The sequence below is a fragment of the Elephas maximus genome, chromosome 3 (genome assembly GCF_024166365.1).
Source record: "Elephas maximus indicus isolate mEleMax1 chromosome 3, mEleMax1 primary haplotype, whole genome shotgun sequence".
In the NCBI taxonomy this organism is placed as follows: Eukaryota; Metazoa; Chordata; class Mammalia; order Proboscidea; family Elephantidae; genus Elephas; species Elephas maximus.
In genome coordinates, this window is record NC_064821.1 from 59,834,836 (window position 1) to 59,852,003 (window position 17,168).

The 17,168-nt window shown below is 43.4% G+C and overlaps 1 long non-coding RNA gene across 1 annotated transcript in view; it reads right to left on the reverse strand.

Annotated features, from left to right (window-relative positions):
- Nucleotides 1-16,343, reverse strand: part of LOC126072666 (uncharacterized) — a 128,994-nt gene extending 112,651 nt beyond the window's left edge. The window contains exon 1 of the long non-coding RNA XR_007516546.1: nucleotides 16,302-16,343. This is a non-coding gene — a long non-coding RNA (uncharacterized LOC126072666). The remainder of the gene's footprint in view (nucleotides 1-16,301) is intronic.
- Between the last annotated feature and the right edge of the window lie 825 nt (nucleotides 16,344-17,168).

Consider the following 17,168-nt stretch of genomic DNA (forward strand, 5'->3'; position numbering starts at 1 on the left):
TCCAGGGCAAGAGTTCCCACCCACTTCACTTTCCGTGTTCTCACCACTTCCCCGTCTGCTCCAACCCCACTCTCTGTTCCTCTAACATGCCATCTCATCTCTCGTCTTCAGAATTTTGTCCACACTCTGCAGGGTTTAGCACATAGCAAGCACTCAGCAAGTGTTTGTTGAATTAGTGAATGAATGCTCGAAAGGATGGACGGGTGAATTAATGAGACAGGAAGATGCGACCATGAAGGAGCTGGGAACTGAGGCGTCCTTTGGACTTTACCTCTTTGCCTGTCTATCCTTCCAGCTTCTCCAATGTCACAGCAACGGTTCAATAATAATCTGTCACGTTCTGCCTTTCAAACAGAGGCTTATTTGTGGTCTCCTTCACTTGACCAGAAACCCTGGTGGCATAGTGGTTCAGAGCTAACCAAAAGGTGTGCAGTTTGAATCCACCAGCTGCTTCTTGGAAACCCTATGGGGCAGTTCTACACTGTCCTACAGGGTTGCTATGAGTCGGAATCGACTCGACAGCAACAGGTTTTTGATTTTTTTACCTGACCACATTTGTGTGGGGTGATTCTCCATTCCCTGAGCACCTACTACTTGCCCAGGGCTTCATGGTCCTAGTTAATTCACAAGGCAAACCGTATGCCTTGATAGTATGATCTCCAGTGTAGACTGAAGAAAACTGAGTCTCAGGAGAAAGTCCAAGTTCAAGGCACATGGCTCTTGTGTGCCAAAAACCAGCAGGGGGAGGCGGGGGAGATGGTTGATTTCATCGGCAGGGAGGGTAGGTATGGCTTGAGGTGAAGGGAGGTGAGATGGTATAAGGCAGGGATGGCCAATTAGTGGCTTATGGCTCTTCATTGTCCTCTCCCCAGTATAGCATGTTTTCCCCTGAGTCTTGATACACCCTCAGAATCCTTCTCAACACAGCATTCCAGACAATCACTACCAACCTATCAGAGCGGGCTTTGACACCCATTCAGCACTTGTTGAGCACCCCTTATACGCATGCCAGGTATTGTATTAGGTGCTGCGAATACAGCAAGAAACAATAAAAACTAGTGTCTGCTCTCGAGAAGCCTGTATTCTAGTAAGTGGAGATAGATAATAAGTACGTAAAAAGAAAATGTAGACTGGCAGATAGTAATGATTGCTATAGAGAAAAATAAAGCAAATTAAGGGTCAGGAGCCTTTGAAGGGCTTATGGTTTTATTGGGGGTGCACAGGGCAGAAAGACCTCTCTGCTTTTTTGGCAAGGACCTGAAGGAAGTGAGGGACCAAGCCGTGCGAATAGCTTGGGTAGAGCTTCCCAGGCAGCAGGATAGCATGTGCAAAAGCGCTGAGGCAAGAGTGTGCTTGTCATGTTCAAGTAACATCTAGGAGACCAGCATGGGTGGGAGTCAATAGCAGTGATGTAAGGAAGAAGATGGAGTCAGAGAAGCAGTGGGGCCTTATAATGTCAGGCCTGAGAGTCCATGGTGAGATCTTGGGGTTTTTCTCTGCATGGGATGGGGAGTCCCTGGGGGCTGTACAGCAGAGGAGGGAATAGCCTAACTTGCCTTCTAGCAGATCCACTCTCTTAACCTGAGCCCAGTGCTCCCCCACCCCACCCCAGTTCTTTATTCTGGAGCTTTGGGGCAGGAGGTCTAACTCTCTCCCCATAAAAAACTCCCCATAGTCCCTGCCTTTTAGGACCCCTCCTCCCATAACAGCTTCCCTGCCTGAGGCTGGCTCAAGAGAGGTGATGAGAAGGTGGTGTGAGGCGTGTGTGTGTGAGGCGTGTGTGTGTGAGGCCTGTGTGTGCGTGAGGCTTGTGTGTGTGTGAGGCTTGTGTGTGTGAGGCGTGTGTGTGCATGTGTACATGTGTGTGTCTGTGTGCACGCACGTGTGTGGATGTGTGTGTGCGTGCATGTCTGCGGATGTGTGTGTGCGTGTGTGTGCACACACATGTGTGGACGTGTGTGTGTGCTCGTGTGTGCGTGTGTGTGTGTGTGTGTGTGTAGGCTCTGGGGAACAAGTGCTCCTCACACTGGCAGCAGAGCCCATACGTGCCTAGGCTGGTGTGCTGTGTGTAGCTCGAGCACCTGAGTGTTTTGCTGGGGTGTATACATCGGTAGGAGTCTCTGGGTGGTGCAAATTGTTAAGAACTTGACTACTAACTAAAAGGTTAGAGTTAGAGGTTTGAACCCACCCATAGGTGCCTCAGAAGAAAGACCTGGTAATCTACTTCCAAAAGGTCGCACCTTGAAAACACCTTGGAGAGCAGCTCCACTCAGCACAAATGTGGTTGCCATTTGTTGGAATTGACAACTAGTTTGGTTTTGGTTTGGTCCGTCTGTAAGTGAGGGCCCTTTGCTCCCGAGTGACACAGTGTTGTGGTTGGGAGAGTGAGCTCTGGCATCAGGCTGCCTGGCTTTACCACTGGCTAACTGGATACGCTTGGGCAAATTACCTAACTTCTCACGGTCTCTATTTCCTCACCTGTCCAATGGGGATAATAACAACGTCCACCTCATGGCGTTGTTGGAAGAGTTAATGAAAACAATCTCTGTAAAGCGTTTAGAAGTACCCAGCTGGATTTGGACAATTCTGTGGCTATTTGCTCTACCTCCCAGAGTCTTAATCTAGGGATATGGATTTTGCTGTCATAAATTGTTGAAAAACATACAAGTGATATCCAGAAAGTCAGCATACTAAGAATGGCCCAGGGTACCTCCCTGTCAGCTAGAACACAAAACAAACAATTGAATTCCCTTAAACAAAGGGAAATGACAATTATAGGAAGAAACACCAGGAACATAAAATGCAAAAATAAAGAGCACAACTCCAAAACGAAGCAAAGAAAGAAGGCGGCTCCGGTGCCCCTATCAAGTCTTAGAACACAAATGGAGAAGCTGCCAGAAGTCAGAGAGACTGCCAGAGCTGCAGCAAACACCCCAGTGTTGCCAGGAGATGCCCAAAATAGGTGCAAATTAATGGTTATCAAGTCCTTACAGAGACAGAAAATAACTCAACAGTTTCAATTTAGCAAACATTTGGGTTTCCAACACTGTTGATTTCAAAGATGAAAAGTGTCCGTGCTGATCTCATTGGACACAAGTAAGAAAGTGAATGTGTGAGCATGCCGTAACAGAGGTGTGGTAAGAAGCACCAGGGAGCCTGGAGGAAGGAGCAATTAATTCCATCTAGACCATGTTCAGGGAGAGCAGCAAGAAGAGCCGCCACCTGAGCTGAGGGCCTGAAGGATGAACAGAACTTAGTGGCTGGTCAAGAAAGTCATGCAGTGGGAGCCATGGGAGCGGAGGCCCACAAGTCCTATGGACCCCTTTGCTTTTACCTGCTCAGCAGCCCTTCTCCCTTCCTTCCTTCCTTTGGTATCATCACCCCACTTTTCCCCTGGAGAAAATCTCTCTCCTATTTTATAGATCCTGGTGAAACTGCCAATCACAATGAGGCCCCATCCCCAAAGGAGGACATGTGACCCAAGCCAGGCCAATCAGAATCTTATGTGGGACTCACTTCAGCAAAGCCATGCACTAACTTAAGGCAGATGGAGCAGAGCCATTCTATTTTTAGTGTCGTAAAGAGACTATGCATGAGATCTTGAAACTGAGATTCTCTGGGTCCTGTCCTTCCCAACATGTGGTGGGATAGATCCCTTTCATATGATCTTTCTCACCATGGTCTTCCTCATCAAATGACTGGATGGGACTATGCAAATTAGGTGCTTGTGACCCACCAAGGGAATTGGATAGCTTGCTAATAATGCAAATAAGGTACATGGAACCCTGAGGTGGTGGGACCATGCAAATAAGGGATTGGTCAGTTTTGCCATCCTGCTAGGCTTAAAGAGAGCCAATCCCAGAGCAGAGTGAGGACCTGACTACCACCAAGAAGGAGAGATGGGAGCGGGGTGCATTCTTTGGGCCTGAGATCCCTGTGCTGAGACCCTCCTAGACCCAGGAGACACAGAGAGAGAGCTGTGACACCAGAGATGGCAAGATGTGAGAAGCAGCAGCAAAGAAACAGCAGTAGCAGAGGCAGCAGAACCAGGAGACTGGCAGGAGGTAGTGAAATGAGCTTCCAGCCCACAGGGTGAGAAAGCTGAATGCACCTGGGCAGGAGGCTTGCTGGCAGAGTGGGGTACATCCAGGCACTTATTGGCAGAGCTAAAGAGCTTTGTAACACTTGCCCGAGCAGAGCAGAGGACAGGCCAAGGGCCAGAGAGAGGCCTGCCTGTGGGCATGGCTGAGAAGAGGATCTCCTGATCAAAGAGCTGTATCCTGAATTGTAACCTGTTACTTCCCTAATAAACCGCATAATTGTGAGTGTGGTCTGTGAATTCTGTGTGGCCATTGCAACAAATTACCGAGCCCAGCAGAGAAGTAGAGAGCGGCAAGGGAGCAGGGGTGGATTATCCAAGAAGCCAGTTACCGAGGGATTTACCTGAGTTTACCTACTAATCTGCAGTGCGTGGTTTCACCCACGTGAAATTGGTCACTACAGAGTAGTAGGTGGTGGTGTTGTTATTGCTAGTTGCCATCGAGTTGGTTCCAACTCATAGCAACTCTATGTACTACAAAACGAAACGCTGCCCGGTCTTGCGCCATGCTCACAATCGTTGTTATGCTCGAGCCCATTGTTGCAGCCACTGTACCAGTTCACTTCACTGAGGGACCTCCTCTCTTTCGATGACCCTCTATACCAAGCATGATGTCCCTCTCCAGGGACTGATCCTTCCTGACAACATGCCCAAAGTATGTAAGAAGCAGTCTCGTCATTCTTGCTTCAAAGGAGCATTCTCGTTGTTCTTCCAAGACAGATTTGTTCATTCTTTTGGCAGTCCATGGTATGTTCCATATTCTTCACCAACACCACAATTCAAAGGTGTCAATTCTTCTTTGTTCTTCCTTATTCACTGTCCAGCTTTTGCATGCATATGAGGTGATTGAAAACACCATGGCTTTGGTCAGCGCACCTTAGTCTTCAAGTTGACACCTTTGCTTTTCAACACTTTAAAGAGGTCTCTTGCAGCAGATTTGCCCAATGCAATGTGTCTTTTGATTTCCTGACTGCTGCTTCCGTGGGTGTTGATTAGCAGGTAAACACAGGAAATCCAAGTGTACCTTGCTTACTGGCTGATCCGCCCCTGTGTGGGAGGGCCAGATGGCATCAGAATTGGTAAAAAGGCTGGAGAGAGAAGGCATATCTGACCTCTGCCTCACAGGCATCAGCCTTGGGCTGTTGATGCTGATAATGTTTCTCCTCCCCCTTGTGAAGTTGGAGGAGGCCAGATGCTGCCTCTGTGCCATTTTTTTTTACACAAAGCCTGGTGGATCAGTTCTTCCTCCTTCCTGAGTCATCCACCTTCCTTTCCCCAAATTTCTTTCTGGCTTTAGTTAGCCAGAATATATTTCTGTAGCTGGCAACCAAAGAAGTTTAACTGACATGGAAATTGGAACTAGGAAATGCGTGGCAGGCAATAGTCCCTGAAGGAAATAGGGCATCTGCGATAGGTTACTGGGCAGAGAAGAGTCAAGGGTACCCACAGTGGTTAAACAGCCACCTGCTCATCAAGGTCAAGGCCGTGGGAAACTGGGTGGTTGGGAATATCACAACTTAAAGGATGTGAGGAATGGGGAGCCCTCACGGTTGCTTTGGACAACGTTAGGTTAATTAAAGAGGGAGCCATTTCTCATGCCTGCCATCATCCAACATATTACATGTCATGTTTCTTTATTTCTTCTGTTCTTCCCTGATAGAATGTGAGTTCCTTGAGGCAGGGCCTTGGGCTCATCCACTGCTGTATCCCCAGCGCCTAGTAGGCACTAAAGTATTCCATGAACAAATACATGTCTGGATAAGCAACAAGCTCAAACTTAGGATTTCCAGAACAAGAATCAGAAGCCTTATCCTCAGAAAGGATTGCAGGAATTTGGTTATGTATACTATGGATAACCAGGAGGAGGGGAACAGTGGGTCACCAGGAGGTGGGGGGTGGTGCAGACCACAAAATGACCCCAAGGTCCACAGCAGCAGTGGAGGTGGGTGGATTGGTGCTGAGGGGGAAGGGGTGGCCAAGGCAGTGGCATCACTAGTGTTGGTGTCACCTGTCAGCCAGTGCAGTAACTTGTCACCATCCCCCAAAATGCCTACGTCACCTACAAATCAGGGTGCATGCTGCCTGCCACTTGGCAGAGAGGTGGCTCTCCACTTTGGTCAATGGGAGAGGGTGGGAGCTTCAAGGAGCCCCAGGGTGCAGGTCTAGGAGGGGTGGGGCCGTGCAGTGCTGGACCCTGCATGTGGGTGGGGTTAGGTTGGTCCGCTGTGCCCATCCCGGCCAGTCCCACCCACCCCTGGTGATGCCAAACTTAGTGACACCACTGGAGGGGGGAATTGTGGGAAGAATATAATTTGGGGCCAGGTTGGATTTACTACTATGGGTAGGTACCCTGACCCAAGATTTTGCAATTCAATGTGCTAATTCGGGCAGCCCATGTGAGTCTAATGTTGACTGGGTGGGTAAATTCAAATGCTGGCCCACATTACATAACATGAAAAGTCAGAGTTCGTTGTCTTACCGTGGAGAAAGGAACAAAAAAGCCTAGAAGAGATGAATTTCAGATTGTATCTATCCCATATATCCTGACAAAGTCCAGGGTCCTGGCCTGCCACCCTTACTTGGGGGACCAGATTGGTGAGAGGAACACCATAGCTGTTGAAACTTTTTCTGGGTTTTTCTTTCTTGGCCAGGAATGCAGATGGGAGGGGCTGAAGCAGAAACTGTTTCAGTGTTTGAGGGTTGTCCAGGGTGGAATAAGCAGGAGGCTGCAGACAATCACCATGGGCACATGGGTGGGGCCATCATGATGGCTAAAATTTTGCTGAAGACAATACAAAAACAGTTGCAGCAGTACGTTGAGAGGGAACTGCCAGAAATATAAGCCGGATTCAGGAAAAGACTGATGTCAGATGGATTTTGGCTGAAAGCAAAGAATACCAGAAGGATGTTTACCTGTGTTTTATTGACTATGCAAAGGCATTCGACTGTGTGAAGCATAACAATTATGGATAACACTGAGAAGACTGGGTATTCCAGAACACTTAATTGTGCTCATATGCCAAGGGGCACTCGTTTGAAGAGAACAAGGGGATATTACATGTTTTAAAATCAGGAAAGGTGTGGGTCGGGGTTGTATTCTTTCACCATACTTACCCAACCTGTATGGTGAGAAAATGATCTGAGAAACTGGACTATATGAAGAAGAACATAGCATCAGGATTGGAGAAAGAGTCATTAACATCCTGTGTTATGCAGATGACACAAGCTTGCTTGTAGAAAGTGAAGAGGCCTTGAAGCATTTACTGATGAAGATCAAAGATGACAGCCTTCGGTATGGATTACATCAATATAAAGAAAGCAAAAATCCTCACAACTAGACCTGTAAACAACATCACGATAAATGGAGAACAGTTTGAAGTTGTTAAGGATTTTCATTTTACTTGGACCCACAGTCAATGCCCATAGAAGCAGCAGTCAAGAGATGAAACGATGCATTGCACTGGGCAAATCTGATGGAAAAGACCTTTTTTTTTTTTTTTAATTTTTATTGTGCTTTAAGTGAAAGTTTACAAATCAAGTCAGTCTCTCCCATAAAAACTTATATATACCTTGTTACATACTCCCAATTACTCTTCCCCTAATGAGACAGCCCGCTGTGTTCCTCCGCTCTCTCTTTTCATGTCCATTTTGCCAGCTTGGGTTTGGTTTTCTTTTTGTTTTAACCCCCTCTACCCTCTTGTCTACTCTTCAGGCAGGAGTTGCCAACATAGTCTCAAGTGTCTACCTGATCCAAGAAGCTCACTCCTCACCAGCATCCCTCTCCAACCCATTGTCCAGTCCAATCAATGTCTGAAGAGTTGACTTCAGGAACGGTTCCTGTCCTGGGCCAACAGAAGGTCTGGGGCCCATGACCACTGGGGTCCTTCTAGCCTCAGTTAGACCATTAAGTCTGGTCTTTTTTATGAGAATTTGGGGTCTTCATCCCAGTGCTCTTCTGCTCCCTCAGGGGTTCTCTGTTGTGTTCCCTGTCAGGGCAGTCATCGGTTGTGGCTGGGCACCATCTAGTTCTTCTGGTCTCAGGATGATGTAGTCTCTGGTTTACGTGGCCCTTTCTGTTTCTTGGGCTCGTAATCACCTTGTGTCCTTGGTGTTCTTCATTCTCCTTTGCTCCAGGTAGGTTGAGACCAATTGATGCATCTTAGATGGCTGCTTGCTAGCATTTAAGACCCTAGGTGCCAGTCTTCAAAGTGGGATGCAGAATGTTTTCTTAATAGATTTTATTATGCCAATTGACTTAGATGTCCCCGGAAATCATGGTCCCCAAACCCCTGCCCCTGCTACACTGGCCTTTGAAGCATTCAGTTTATTCAGGAAACTTCTTTGCTTTTGGTTTAGTCCAGTAGTGCTGACCTCGCCTGTATTGTGTGTTGTCTTTCCCTTCACCTAAAATAGTTCTTATCTACTATCTAATTAGTGGATACCACTGATGGGTATTCACTAATTTTTTTTTTTTAATTTTTGTTGTGCTTTAAGTGAAAGTTTACAAATCAAGTCAGTCTGTCATACAAAAATTTATATAAACCTTGTTATGTACTCATAATTGCTCTCCCCCAATGAAACAGCACACTTCTTCCCTCCACTCTCTGTTTTCATGTCTATTCTGCCAGCTTCTGACCCCCTCTGCCCTGTCATCTCCTCTCCAGACAGGGGATGCCAATATAGTCTCATGTGTTTACTTGAGCCAAGAAGCTCATTCTTCACCGGTATCATTTTCTATCCCATTGTCCAGTCCAATCCCTGTCTGAAGAGTTGGCCTTGGGTATGTTTCCTGTCTTGGGCTAACAGAAGGTCTGGGGACCATGACCTCTGTGGTCCTGCTAGTTTCAGTAAGGCCATTAAGTCTGGTCTTTTTACAAGAATTTAGGTTCTGCATTCCACTTCTCTCCTGCTCCCTCAGGGGTTCTCTGTTGTGTTCCCTGTCAGGGCAGTCATCGGTTATAGCTGGGCACCATCTAGTTCTTCTGGTCTCGGGCTGATGTAGTCTCTGGTTTATGTGGCCCTTTCTGTCTCTTGGGCTCGCAGTTACCCTGTGTCCTTCGTGTTCTTCATTCTCCTTTGCTCCAGGTGGGTTGAGACCAATTGATGCATCTTAGATGGCCGCTTGCTAGCATTTAAGACCCCAGATGCCACGCTCCAAAGAGGGAAACTGAATGTTTTCTTAATAGATTTTACGGTGACAATTGACTTAGATGTCCCCTGAAACCATGATCCCCAAACACCCCACCCCCCACCCGCTACACTGGCCTTCGAAGCATTCAGTTTATTCAGGAAACTTCTTTGCTTTTGGTTTAGTCCAGTTGTGCTGACCTCTCCTGTAGTGTGTGTTGTCGTTCCCTTCACCTAAAACAGTTCTTAACTACTGTCTAATTAGTGAGTACCTCTCTCCCTCCCTTCCTCCCTCCCCCCTCTCGTAACCATCAAAGAATATTTTCTTCTCTGTTTAAACTATTTCTTGCGTTCTTACAGTAGTGGTCTTATACGATATTTGTCCTTTTGCAACTGACTAATTTCACTTAGCATAATGCCTTCCAGATTCCTCCATGTTATGAAATGTTTCACAGATTCATTACTGTTCTTTATGGATGCATAGTATTCCATTGTGTGAATATACCATAATTTATTTATCCATTCATCTGTTAATGGGCACCTTGGTTGCTTCCATCTTTTTGCTATTATAAACAGTGCTGCAATGAACATGGGTGTGCATATATCTGTTTGTATAAAGTGTCTTATTTCTCTAGGATATATTCCGAGGAGTGGGACTGCTGAATCGTATGGTAATTCTATTTCTAGCTCTTTAAGGAAGCGCCAAATCGATTTTCAAAGTGGTTGTATCATTTTGCATTCCCACCAGCAGTGTATAAGTGTTCCAGTCTCTCCACAACCTCTCCAACATTTATTATTTTGTGTTTTTTAGATTAATGCCAGCCTTGTTGGAGTGAGATGGAATCTCATTGTAGTTTTGATTTGCATTTCTCTAATGGCTAATGATCATGAGCATTTCCTCTTGTATCTGTTAGCCACATGAATGTTTTCCTTAGTGAAATGCCTGTTCATATCTTTTGCCCATTTTTTAATTGGGTTATTTGTCTTTTGGTGGTTGATTTTTGTAGTATCATGTAGGTTTTGGAGATCAAACTGGTCAGAAATGTCATAGCTAAAAACTTTTTCTCAGACCGTAGGTAATAATCTTTTTACTCTTTTTGGTGAAGTCTTTGGATGAGCATAGGTGTTTGATTTTTAGGAGTTCCCAGTTATCTAGTCTCTCTTCTGCATTGTTAGTAATGTTTTGTATACTGTTTATGGCATGTATTAGGGCTCCTAGCATTGTCCCTATTTTTTCTTCCATGATCTTTATTGTTTTAGATTTTATATTTAGGTCTTTGATCCATTTTGAGTTAGTTTTTGTGCATGGTGTGAGGTATGGGTGTTTTTTCAGATGGATATCCAGTTATGCCAGCACCATTTGTTAAAAAGACTGTCTTTTCCCCATTTAACTGACTTTGGGCCTTTGTCAAATATCACCTGTTCATATGTGGATGGATTTATGTCTGGATTCTCAATTCGGTTCCATTGATCTGTGTATGTTGTACCAGTACCAGGCTGTTTTGACTGCTGTGGCAATACAATAGGTTCTAAAATCAGGCAGTGTGAGGCTTCCCACTTTGTTCTCCTTTTTCAGTAATCCTTTACTTATCTGGGGCCTCTTTCCTTTCCATATGAAGTTGGTGATTTGTTTCTCCATCTCATTAAAAAATGACTTTGGAATTTGAGTTGGAATTGTATCTATAGATCACTTTAGGTAGAATAGACATTTTTACAATGTTATGTCTTCCTATCCATGAGCAAGGTATGTTTTCCCACTTATGTAGGTCTCTTTTGGTTTCTTGCAGATGTGTGGTGTAGTTTTCTTTGTATAAGTCTTTTACATCTTTGGTAAGATTTATTCCTAAGTATTTTATCTTCTTGGGGTCTACTGTAAATGGTATTGATTTGTTGATTTCCTCTTCAAACTTCTTTTTGTTGGTGTAGAGGAATCCAACTGAGTTTTGTATGTTTATCTTGTATCCTGATATGCTGCTGAACTCTTCTATTAGTTTCGGTAGTTTTCTTGAGGATTCCTTAGGGTTTTCTGCATATAAGATCATGTCATGTGCAAAGAGAGATGCTTTTACTTTTTTCTTACCAATCTGGGTACCCTTTATTTCTTTATCTAGCCTAATTGCTCTGGCTAGGACCTCTAGCACAATGTTGAATAAAAGTGGTGATAAAGGGCACCCTTTTCTGTTTTCCGATCTCAAGGGGAATGCTTTCAGGCTCTCTCCATTTAGGGTGACGTTGGCTATTGGCTTTGTAAAAATGCCGTTTATTATGCTGAGGAATTATCCTTCTGTTCCTATATTGCTGAGAGTTTTTGTCATGAATCGGTGTTGAACTTTGTCAAATGCCTTTTCTGCATCAGTTGATGAAATCATGTGGTTCTTGTCTTTTGTTTTATTTATACGATGGATTACATTAATTGTTTTTCTAATGCTGAACCATCTCTGCATACCTGGTATGAATCCCACTTGGTCATGGGGAATTATTTTTTTGATATGTTGTTGAATTCTGTTGGCTATAATTTTGTTGAGGATTTTTGCATTTAAGTTCATGAGGGATATAGGTCTGTGATTTTCTTTTTTTGTGTGGTGTCTTTACCTGGTTTTGGTATCAGGGATATGCTGGCTTCATGGAATGAGTTTAGGAGTATTTCATCCTTTTCTATGCTCTGAAATACCTTTAGGAGTAGTGCTGTTAACACTTCTCTGAAAGTGTGGTAGAACTCTACAGTGAAGCCGTCCAGGCCAGGGATTTTTTTGGTTAAGAGTTTTTTTGATTACCTTTTCAATATCTTTTTTTTTTTTTTATGAGTCTATTCAGTTGTTCTAACTTTGTGTGTGTTAGTTTAGGTAGGTAGTGTGTTTCTAGGAATTGATCCATTTCTTCTAGGTTTTCAAATTTGTTAGAGTACAGTTTTTCATAGTAATCTGATATGATTCTTTTAATTTCAGTTGGGTCTGTTGTAATATCACCCATCTCATTTCTTATTCAGGTTATTTGCTCCCTCTCCTGTTTTTCTTTTGTCGGTTTGGCCAATGGTTTATCAATTTTGTTAATTTTTTCAAAGAACCAGCTTTTGGTCTTGTTAATTCTTTCAATCGTTTTTCTGTTTCCTAGTTCTTTGAATTCTGTGCTAATTTTTATTATTTGCTTTCTTCTGGTGCCTGAGAGTTTCTTTTGTTGCTCTCTATTTGTTTAAGTTGTAGGGGTAAATCTTTGATTTTGACCCTTTCTTCTTTTTGTATGTATACATTTTTTGATATAAATTGACCTCTGATCACTGCTTTCACTGTGTCCCAAAGGTTCTGATAGGAAGTGTTTTCATTTTCATTGGACTTTATGAATTCCTTTATTCCATCCTAAATGTCCTCTATAACCCAGTCTTTTTTGAGCAGGGCATTGTTCAGTTTCCAAGTGTTTTATTTCTTTTCCCTGGTTTTTCTGTTATTGATTTCCACTTTTATGGCCTTATGGTCAGAGAAGATGCTTTGTAATATTTGGATGTTTTGGGTTTGGCTAAGACTTGCTTTATGACTCTGTCATTGGGTGCATAAATATTTAATATGGTTATATCCTCCTGGTATAAAAGTCCCTTTAATCATTATATAGCGTTCTTATCCTTCGTGGTAGATTTAACTTTAAAATCTATTTTGTCAAAGATTAATATTGCCACTCCTGCTCTTTTTTTAATATAACTTTTATTGTGCTTTAAGTGAAAGTTTACATATCAAGTCAGTCTCTCACACAAAAACCCATACACACCTTGCTACACACTCCCAATTACTCTCCCCCTAATGAGACAGCCCGCTCTCTCCCTCCACTCTCTCTTTTTGTGTCCATTTCTCCAGCTTCTACCCCTGCCACCCTCTCATCTCCCCTCCACGCCGGAGATGCCAACATAGTCTCAAGTGTCTACATGATCCAAGAAGGTCACTCCTCACCAGCGTCCCTCTCCAACCAATCGTCCAGTCCAATCCATGTCTGAAGAGTTGGCTTTGGGAATGGTTCCTGTCCTGGGCCAATAGAAGGTCTGGGGGCCATGACCACCGGGGTCCTTCTAGTCTCAATCAGACCATTAAGTCCAGTCTTTTTTATGAGATTTGGGGTCTTCATCCCAGTGCTCTCCTGCTTCCTCAGGGGTTCTCTGTTGTGTTCCCTGTCAGGGCAGTCATCAGTTGTAGCCAGCACCATCTAGTTCTTCTGGTCTCAGGATGATGTAGTCTCTGGTTTATATGGTCCTTTCTGTCTCTTGGGCTCGTAATTACCTTGTGTCCTTGGTGTTCTTCATTCTCCTTTGCTCCAGGTGGGTTGAGAGCAATTGATGCATCTTAGATGGCTGCTTGCTAACGTTTAAGACCCCAGATGCCACTCTTGAAAGTAGGATGCAGAATGTTTTCTTAATAGATTTTATTACGCCAATTGACTTAGTTGTCCCCTGAAACCATGGTTCCCAGACCTCTGCTCCTGCTACACCAGCCTTCGAAGCATTCAGTTTATTCAGGAATCTTCTTTGCTTTTGGTTTAGTCCAGTTGTGCTGACCTCTCCTGTAGTGTGTGTTGTCGTTCCCTTCACCTAAAGTAGTTCTTATCTACTATCTAATTAGTGAATGACCCTCTCGCACCCTCCCTTCCTCCCCCCTCTCATAACCACAAAAGAATATTTTCTCAGTTTAAACTATTTCTCAAGTTCTTATAATAGTGGTCTTATACAATATTTGTCCTTTTGCAACTGAATAATTTCACTCAGCATAATGCCTCCCAGGTTGCTCCATGTTATGAAATGTTTCACAGGTTCCTCACTGTTCTTTATCAATGCATGGTATTCCATTGTGTGAATATACCATAATTTATTTTTCCATTCATCCATTGATGGGCACCTTGGTTGCTTCCATCTTTTTACTATTGTAAACAGTGCTGCAATAAACATGGGTGTGCATATATCTGTTCATGTAAAGGCTCTTATTTCTCTAGGATATATTCCAAGTTGTGGGATTGCTGGGTCATATGGTAGTTCTACTTCTACCTTTTTAAGGAAGCACCAAATCGATTTCCAAAGTGGTTGTACCATTTGACATTCCCACCAGCAGTGTAAAAGTGTTCCAATCTCTCCATAGCCTCTCCAACATTTATTATTTTGCGTTTTTTGGATTAATGCCAGCCTTGTTGGAGTGAGATGAAATCTCATTGTAGTTTTGATCTGCGTTTCTCTAACGGCTAATGATCATGAACATTTCCTCATATATCTGTTAGCTACCTGAATGTCTTCTTTAGTGAAGTGTCTATTCATATCTTTTGCCCATTTTTTAATTGGGTTATTTGTCTTTCTGCTGTTGAGTTTTTGCAGTATCATGTAGATTTTAGAGATCAGATGCTGATCAGAAATGTCATAGCTAAAAACTTTTTCCCAATCTGTAGGTAGTCTTTTTACTCTTTTGGTGAAGTCTTTGGATGAGCATAGGTGTTTGGTTTTTAGGACCTCCCAGCTATCTAGTTTTTCTTCTACATTCTTTATAATGTTTTGTATACTGTTTATGCCATGCATTAGGGCTCCTAACGTTGTCCCTATTTTTTCTTCCATGATCTTTATCGTTTTAGATTTTATATTTAGGTCTTTGATCCATTTTGAGTTAGTTTTTGTGCATGGAGTGAGGTATGGGTCTTGTTTCATTTTTTTGCAGATGGATATCCAGTTATGCCAACACCATTTGTTAGCAAGACTGTCTTTTCCCCATTTAACTGTTTGGGGGCCTTTGTCAAATATCAACTGCTCATTTGTGGATGGATTTATGTCTGGATTCTCAATTCTGTTCCATTGGTCCATGTATATGTTGTTGTGTCCTGCTCTTTTTTGATCGTTGTTTGCCTGATGTATTTTTTTCAATCCTTCAAGTTTTAGTTTGTGTCTCTTAGCCTAAGGTGTGTCTCTTGTAGGCAGCATATAGACGGATCGTGTTTTTTTTTTTTAATCCATTCTGCCACTCTCTGTCTCTTTATTGGTGTATTTCGCCCATTTACATTCAGTGGAATTATGGATAGGTATGAGTTTAATGGAAACTCTGGTGTCGTAGTGGTTAAGTGCTACGGCTGCTAACCAAAAGATTGGCTGTTCAAATCTGCCAGGCACTGTTTGGAAACTCTAAGGGGCAGTTCTACCCTGTCCTATAGAGTCGCTATGAGTTGGAATCGACTCAATGGCACTGGGTTTGTTTTTTTTTTTTTAAGTGTCATTTCTTTTTTAATTAACTTTTATTGAGCTTCAAGTGAACGTTTACAAATCAAGTCAGTCTGTCACATATAAGTTTACATACATCTTACTCCGTACTCCCACTTGCTCTCCCCCTAATGAGTCAGTCCTTCCAGTCTCTCCTTTCGTGAGAATTTTGCCAGCTTCCCACTCTCTCTATCCTCCCATCCCCCCTCCAGACAGGAGATGCCAACACAATCTCAAGTGTCCACCTGATATAATTAGCTCACTCTTCATCAGCATCTCTCTCCCACCCACTGTCCAGTCCCTTTCATGTCTGATGAGTTGTCTTTGGGGATGGTTCCTGTCCTGTGCCAACAGAAGGTCTGGGGAGCATGGCTGCTGGGATTCCTCTAGTCTCAGTCAGACCATTAAGTCTGGTCTTTTTATGAGAATTTGGGGTCTGCATCCCACTGATTTTCTGCTCCCTCAGGGGTTCTCTGTTGTGCTCCCTGTCAGGGCAGTCATCCATTGTGGCCGGGCACCAACTAGTTCTTCTGGTCTCAGGATGATGTAGATCTCTGGTTCATGTGGCCCTTTCTGTCTCTTGGGCTCTTAGTTATCGTGTGACCTTGGTGTTATTCATTCTCCTTTGCTTCAGGTGGGTTGAGACCAATTGATGCATCTTAGTTGGCCGCTTGTTAGCATTTAAGACCCCAGATGCCACATTTCAAAGTGGGATGCAAAATGTTTTCATAATAGAATTATTTTGCCAGTTGACTTAGAAGTCCCCTTAAACCATGGTCTCCAAACCCCCGCCCTTGCTCCGCTGACCTTTGAAGCATTCATTTTATCCTGGAAACTTCTTTGCTTTTGGTCGAGTCCAATTGAGCTGACCTTCCATGTATTGAGTGTTGTCCTTCCCTTCACCTAAAGCAGTTCTTATCTACTAATTAATCACTAAAAAACCCTCTCCCTCCCTCCCTCCCTCCCCCCCTCGTAACCACAAAAGTACGTGTTCTTCTCAGTTTATACTATTTCTCAAGATCTTATAATAGTGGTCTTATACAATATTTGTCTTTTTGCCTCTGACTAATTTCGCTCAGCATAATGCCTTCCAGGTTCCTCCATGTTATGAAATGTTTCAGAGATTCGTCACTGTTCTTTATCGATGCGTAGTATTCCATTGTGTGAATATACTACAATTTATCTACCCATTCATCCGTTGATGGACACCTTGGTTGCTTCCAGCTTTTTGCTATTGTAAACAGAGCTGCAATAAACATGGGTGTGCATATATCTCTTTGTGTGCAGGCTCTTGTTTCTCTAGGGTATATTCCGAGGAGTGGGATTTCTGGGTTGTATGGTAGTTCTATTTCTAACTGTTTAAGATAACGCCAGATAGATTTCCAAAGTGGTTGTACCATTTTACATTCCCACCAGCAGTGTATAAGAGTTCCAATCTCTCCGCAGCCTCTCCAACATTTATTATTTTGTGTTTTTTGGATTAATGCCAGCCTTGTTGGAGTGAGATGGAATCTCATCGTAGTTTTAATTTGCATTTCTCTAATGGCTAATGATCGAGAGCATTTTCTCATGTATTTGTTAGCTGCCTGAATATCTTCTTTAGTGAAGTGTGTGTTCACATCCTTTGCCCACTTCTTGATTGGGTTGTTTGTCTTTTTGTGGTTGAGTTTTGACAGAATCATATAGATTTTAGAGATCAGGCGCTGGTCGGAGATGTCATAGCTGAAAATTCTTTCC